Below are 7,962 nucleotides of genomic sequence, written 5' to 3'. Positions count from 1 at the left end.
TTTTCACTGAGACCGAAGGATGGTTACAAAGTGTAAGTCAAAGAAGTCAAATGGAATGAGAAATCCCATAAGCAATGTGATGACATTAGGACTGCAGAAATCTGAAACAAATCTGATGCAAAGCATATGTAAAATAATGATGTTAAATAATTAAAAATTATCTAGAAGAAGAGAATCTAATTTACTTTGTTTCCATCCAGAGGAACCTGAATTATGATCAAGCCATTGGTGTTTCTGTGACAAACAGCCTTGAGTGACAGGAGGTTCAAAAAGAAAAAAACCCTCTACAGCTGGCAGTTGAGAAAGACCATTAGAAATTGACAGTTGAAAACTGACTATTGAAGGTAACAATTGAGGCTGGCAGCCAGAATGAGAGGAACATAGTTATGTAGGATCAAAAAGGATCCTGTGCAAGGGGAAAGATCTGAGTGACCTTCCCTAGGAGAAATAGTTCCTAAGTAAAGAAGGTGATCCCTGCCAGTTTTAAGGAAGAAAACTCGAAAAACTGTGTGTTTTGTTCTTGACTCCATCAATATTTGAAATATTGTTTCAAGAAGCTTAAGTCAGTTCAACTAAGCAGTGACTGCCAAAGATTCTCAGACTCAGTCTATATCAAAAATATAAAAACCTGTATTAAAATACATCAGATACATCCTGATTACAAAATATATAGTTTATAAAAATCCTGAATTTCCTCATTCTTGTTGTTTAATCTGCCTAATTTATTTCCCAAAACCTCCCTGCATACCTGATTTTACCATTTCTCCCAAAAGAGACAAATAAAACAATTTCAAGTTTTTATTTCATTAAGACTCTTTTGTGCCATATTTCTAATTTATATAACGAGTTTCTGATAGATCCCTCAACCATCTTAAGGATAGGACAAAAAATCACTAACAGTCAAATCCACAGGACTCTGAAACGATAGTAGTGGTTGTTGAGGAAAAAAGAAAGACCATCATAGTTTCCTTCCAATTTTAACCAAATTTATTGTGAACTAAAAATTAAACAATTACACTAATTAATAAGATGGTCAATTACAATATTTTAAAAAAATCTAAAAGAGTATCTATATTCAAATATTTACGATCTAAAGAAGGGGTTACAGAAATGGACAAAGAAAGAACATAAAAGGATTGAATAATGAGAAGAAACCAAAAGCAAAAGTGTGTGTGTGTGGGGGGGGGGAATATAATATCTAACAAGATTTACAGATCCAGTAGACCACTTTCTTTGTGGTCTTTGTCCTTAGGCCCATCCATTCAATCTCTTTAACTATACTTAATTTCAGAACGGCAGAAAATGTGATTCTTAGAAGAGATTGAACCAGAGGCGTAGCAAGGGGGGAAAGCGCCCATTACACTCATGCATCCTCCGCCCCATCCCACCCCGTCCCTGGAACACCCCCCATGCCCCCACAGGGGTGTGTGCCCGGTGTGTCGTGTACCCTCACCCCCACCCCCTTGGAGCTATGCCTCTGCATTGAACTTACTATATGGAAACTTCTACCCCCCCATGCTTCCCTTTAAGTCCCCATGTTAGGTATTCAAATGTTTGTGTTCCTGAAGCATTAGATCAATGGCAGTAGTTGTATATAGGAACAACAATAAACATCATGTCATGAATTGGTTACAAAATCGCTCAACCAATAACTGGTACAGAAGTTCAGACTTTATATTAACCTCTTTCAAGAGACTTGCATCACTAAATCACTTGGGTTCTCCACGGCTCATTCCGCACATGCAGAATAATGCACTTTCAAACTGCTTTCAGTGCTCTTTGAAGCTGTGCAGAACGGCAAAATCCACTTGCAAACAGTTGTGAAAGTGGTTTGAAAATGCATTATTTTGCGTGTGCGGAAGGGGCCCACGTTCCTTTCCTTTTTTCCATCCCAGCACTCAAAGAAAGAGGAAGGCCTAGAGCACTCCTTGCTTGATTTATTGTACATGATCTGAAGGTACCCTTTCTTATATCATTACATTTGCGTTGTCTCAATGTTACTATGATGTGGCCATTCCCAGAGTTCATTGCTCCTGACCATACTAATATTGACTTCATAAGTCTTGGTAAATCTGAGTTTTCAGACTTTTTCTACCAGAATGGGGTGTTTTTGTTTTTACTCAGATGTCATCTCTGGCAGGGCTTGGAGGCTATAGCGTTGAATCATCAAGTCTGGCAGTCAGTCAGAGGAACAGCTTTAGTCCAACCATGCAAATTTGACTGCCTCAGCAAATACTTCGATACATTTATTTCCACAATGGCTAGGTTTGTTTGTTTTTTTAAGAAGTAGGATAAGTAAAACACTACTCACTCCCCTCAAGTTTACAGGGACGTGAGGGAGGCAAAGGGAGAGAAGGAAAGAAGAGATAATAGAAGGAGAAGGAATGAGAAAACTAAACAAAAGTTTGTACAATACTCAGTCCAAATCCATGTTGCAAAGTAATTGACAATATAGAACTGGACTTGGTGTTAACACACAAGAAACATTCATTTCAAAGAGAAGAATGTGCTCAGTTATTGGCCTATGAAGTGTGGGATTGATACGTCTTTCCTGGCCACCATCCCCAGGTTGAAAAACTCCCAGAGATGAGGAGGTGGAGCCTAAGGACCACAGGAGCCTTGGTGGAGTACAATACCATAGAGTCCATCCTCCAAAGCATACATTTTTTAAAAAGCAGCCAAGTATAACAAAATAATAATAGTAGTAGTAATATTTTTTTTAAAAAACCCTCCTTTAACCTAGGTGGTCCCTATTACATCTAATGGGCCTTCCGTTCCCCTCTCAGGAGGGGTTTTTAAACTGTCAGACACTGTATATTGTATGCTGTATTTAAATGGTTTTAGTTATTTTAATGTTATAGAGCCATATTTATATTTATATTTGCAATTATGATTGTGCTCTTCCTGTTATGTTATGTCGCCCAGAGCCCTTCGGGGGTGGGCAGTATATAAAATTAATAAACAACAACAACAACAACAACAACAATAATAAAATGTATTTCTAAGTCCAAATGCATCCAATTTGAACGTAAATCTGTCAACATTCAAAATGAATTAGCTGGACAAAACACTTTTTTAAAAAACAGACTTATTGGGTCTAGAACTTGGGTGGATCCTCCAGGAGTAAGATGGGGGAGGGAATCAGTTGTGTTTCCAAAAATGCTAGTCTGGATCCATGACATTCAGGGTCTTACTTAAGAGGTACTGAGGCTCAAGCCAGTAGGAAATACTGTTCTGGCATTCATGATGTATTGGTGAGCAGAAGACACTATTTGCTCAGAGGCATATTTCTCTCCAGCCAGCACACAGAGTGCTATAAAAAAGGGCCATTGATATTTTCCATGAGGTATTCTACCAATTTTGTATCAGCTGAAAGTTCAGCTGGTAAAACCAGATGGTCGAAGCTAAACAAATTTGGGTCCGATTAATGTCTGGAGACCTCTTGAGAATATTATCTGTATGCAATCTTGAGTGCATAATGGAAGAGGTATAGGCTTATAGACATACAAATTTTTTTTCAAGATTTGTAAATCAGAGCTTTTATGTTCACCTTTCATAGAGATGAATTCCACAGGAGGTTCTCATTTCCAATTATGTTAAGACAACTTTAATTACAAACAGAAGCCTGCTGAGTGGCAAAGCATTCATTTAAAAAGGCATCATTTTCAGTATTAAATTTGTTAAGCGGTTAATTAATCAGAGGCTTCTCCGCCAATTTTGCTGATTAATAGAGCTGCCACTCAATTTGATTATTCTTCTGTTTATGGGGCCTGGTTTGCTTAGGTCTGGTTATTTTAATATTATTGACAGGAATGCTTGGTACTGAGGTACTTTAAATTGTGTACATACACTCAATGAGTTACTCTTTTTTTAAAGGCAAATATCCCAACCTTTTAGTTCATCTCAAATTCAAGGCAAGGCTGTTTAATTATCATCAATAGAGTCAGAGCCACTGAGAGGGTAGTATTAGAGGGAGGCCTTTGGATCACCTTGGGCGGTCCCATGCAACATGTTTTCTTATGATGTTTTGTTGAGTCTAGGAAGTATGAGAGAATGCTCAGAGGAAGCCTGAGGGTCCATGGCTTTTGGTGCTAATAAATAGAGCTAATGACCACATTCAGTTCACAAAAGAAGCATCCAGCTAGAGCAGATGGAGAGCCCATCTAATCCAGCAGGCTGTTGGGCTGAGGTCAAGTGCAGTGACTGTCTTTATCAGTTTAACATCTGATACATCCTTCACAGATCCATCTTGTCAATTTGCCTAATTCTCCTTTTTAAAAAAAACCATCTGCAAGGATAAACAACCCCCATACTATGACTTATTTCATCACATTTTTGCTCTGGATCCCACATTATCTGAGGAACTATCTTGGTTTTGCAAACTCAAACCAACTATCAAAGCTGGGATGCTGGACTTATCTGATGATGTAGTGGGTGCCAAAGGTTGATCTGTTTTCAGGAACCTGTTGAATTTAACATTACTTGGCAGGCCATGTCCTGCCTCGCTTTAGATGGTCCAAACTAGCCCATTCTTGTCAGATCTCAGAAGATAAGTAGGGTCAGCCTTGGTTAGTATTTTTAGATGGGAGCTGTGCAGAAGCGGGGAGTGGCAAACCACCTCTGAACATCTCTTGCCTTGAAAATCCTGTGGGGTTGTAATAAGCCAGCTGTGACTTGACAGCACTTTCCCCCACTACTGAGCAGGCCTCACAACAGCCAATTTCATCTGGCTAATTTGATTGCAGCCCTTCGTTCCCCGGCTTTGTGCGATTAACTGCAACCAAAACATAGCTTCTGTTGATGCTTTGCAACAAAGAAGCTCTTATCAGATTTGTCATAGCTAGTTTGGAAGCGAAGTAGCAAATGTGGAAAGGAAGTCAGATCCCAACATTCACAAAACATTTCGAATCCTGTTTAAGTTAATGCTTCTGCCAGTTCAAGAACTGTAAACATAGAGAATATCAAGACAATAACAACACCTGTCGTTTCCATCGCTGCTATAGGGCAATGATGGCGAACCTTTTCGAGACCGAGTGCCCAGACTGCAACCCAAAACCCACTTATTTATCGTAAAGTGCCAACATGGCAATTTAACCTGAATACTGAGGTTTTAGTATAGAAAAAATGGTTGGCTCAAAGGCACACGCTACTCGGGAGTAAGCTTGGTGGTAGTCAGTGGCTTTGCTTTGAAGCAACCAAGCTTACTCCCAGGTAAAGGATCGCGCTTTAGTTCTTCCCATGAAAACCAGTGGGGTTTAACAGAGCTTAACAGGGTTTACCTACACTGCTTCCCCAAAACTAGGTCTTAGGTTTGATGCTCATAATCTCCCTGAAATAATTATATTATTATCACATGATGAACTCTGTGCATGCGTGCCCACAGAGAGGGCTCTGAGTGCTACCTCTGGCACCCGTGCCATCTCTGGCACCCGTGCCATAGGTTCGCCACCACTGCTATAGGAGAAAGACCAGATGACTAACATTTTAGGAGTGACAAAAACAGCCAGGCTAATACATTTCCACACCACCTGTCTCCACAATAACAGTGTTGCCTTGGGGAAAGATGCCTACTTCATATATACTATGCATTATCCTGGGGGCCCATAGTTCTCAGGCCCTGCTAATGCTATCTGAGGAAAGTAAGGATATACTGAAACTTGTGGGAACGTAGGACAGGGCCATTTGCACTCCCTCATTTACAGGGAAATGAGCCCTGTGTCATGGAATGGTAAGCTGCAGCATGTCAGTCTGCTCATGACCTCAGTTCAATCCTGATGGAAGTCAGTTTGACACAGCTAGCTCAAGTTGACTCGGCCTTCCACCTTTCCGAGGCTGGTAAAATTAGTATCCAGTTCACTGGAGGAAAAGTGTAGATGATTGGGGAAGGCAATGGCAAACCACCCAGTAAACAAAGTCTGTAGTAAATGTGCTGTCGCGTCACCCTGTTGGTCAGTAATGACCCAGTGCTTGCACAGGCACTATCTACCTCTGTACAGGGGAAGCTGGAAACACTCCAGCTACATCAGGCACTTCTCGATTAGCATAAAATATGAGCTTCATAGTTAAAACAATCCAGGAGCAGCAGTGGCGTAGGAGGTTAAGAGCTCGTGTATCTAATCTGGAGGAACCGGGTTTGATTCCCCGCTCTGCCGCTTGAGCTGTGGAGGCTTATCTGGGGAATTCAGATTAGCCTGTACACTCCCACACATGCCAGCTGGGTGACCTTGGGATAGTCACAGCTTTTCGGAGCTCTCTCAGCCCCACCCACCTCACAGGGTGTTGTGAGGGGGAAAGGGCAAGGAAATTGTAAGCCCCCTTGAGCCTACAGGAGAGAAAGGGGGGATATAAATCCAAACTCCTCCTCCTACTCCTCCTCCTCTTCTTCAGGCCCCACAGTTGAACTTGCTTTGGTTCATTACCCAGTTCACTAAAAGCTATAATAATGTTTGCAGTTGACAGAATCTGGGAGCCAATAATGCCAAAACAGTTCTGATCAGTGCTGTGGTATTGCAGAGTTCTCACACCTGAAGAAATATCATTGTTGCACTTACCTATAACTGTGGTTCATTGAGTGGATTCTTGTGTAGGCACACATTCGGTCTGGGTATGCATGCGGTCGACAAGCCACAGTACCATGGCTATCCCATGAAAATAAAAACCCTCTTCTTCCCTGCCCCAAAGCTCCTGCTCCTTTAGTTTGTTTCCCACAAAAGATCCATACACAAGGGTGGGGATATGAAATGAATCACAGTGGCTAGTAATACAAATCTAGCGTTATTGCCTCAGGTATTCATGATGCCCTCCCATCCTCAGTACAGATTTTTAAAGGGATAATTTGTGAGACAGAGTCCAGGACTTTGCTGAGCAGTAATGAGAGCAAAGGCTCCTGAAAAACAAATTAACATCAGCAGCTTCTCATTGGGCGGCAAAGAGCCAGAATTTCAGTTAGTGCTATAGTACTGAAAGTCAGTTTGTGATGGAGAGTTGGTTCTGAGAGAGCTTCAGAGACAGATGCATAGTGAACTGCTCTGTTTGCTGGGTTAAATCATATATCTCTGTGAGGGAAATTTTAGTCAGAGGCTTGTCTGTTCTAACTTCCCTGCTGTCAGGATGGCCTCCTGACATCAAAAGGGGCTTTGATTTCTGTCATGTTAATTCTGCTTTCGGTTTCCCGCTGTCTCTGTGCTTTGTAATGTGTAGTGAAGTCGATTGCGCCCAAGCGCCGGGATGTTTTGAGATGGCTCCACCTGGCCTTGAGAACGAACGGCTCCTGCATTCTTGCTCTGTACCACCTTGGTTTGATATGCCTGGGAGAAGCGAGGAAGGGTGGGGGGACCTCAGTGGGACTAGAATACAAGTACATCTAGAATACAAAAGCTCCAGAACTGGCTTTTTCTATGGCCACTCTGATGTCTGTCAATAAAGACCTTTTATTGCAATCACTAAGTTCGTTATTGGTGCAGATCCAGTGTTTGGCACCTGCCGAGCAGTCTAGCACTGCAAACACACCTGATTTGTTCTAGGCTCTGGAAAGATATACTGAAGGGAATGAATAATTTCAGTAGTTATCTACAGAGTGGCAGAGAAATTCTTCTGACAGGGATCAGAAGAGAAATTCCTATTATCAGTGTGTGAAGGAACAGGTCTAGAGAAAGATATCCCTTGGTCAGTGTGTGGTTTCATCTGCTGTTAGTTTTAGGTAAGGGTAAACATAAAGCTCCCACCAAACAGAGCAAAGGAGTTCTAAGAACAACATAATGTTAAAAACCTGACTATTAAGTATATATTATAGGAAATTAATAACGTCCGGAAAACCCTGAGTGGAAAACAGATACTTGTAACCTATGGTCAATGCCTGAAGAACTGAATGTGAATTGGAAGCAGTGTTAAGGCAAATAAGAAACGATCTCATGTAAATACAGCTTGCTTACAAACTTACTTGTTTTTCATAATAGTTATTTC

This window comes from Sphaerodactylus townsendi, linkage group LG02, assembly GCF_021028975.2.
Source record: "Sphaerodactylus townsendi isolate TG3544 linkage group LG02, MPM_Stown_v2.3, whole genome shotgun sequence".
Taxonomy (NCBI): domain Eukaryota; kingdom Metazoa; phylum Chordata; class Lepidosauria; order Squamata; family Sphaerodactylidae; genus Sphaerodactylus; species Sphaerodactylus townsendi.
This window is presented reverse-complemented; position numbering follows the sequence as displayed.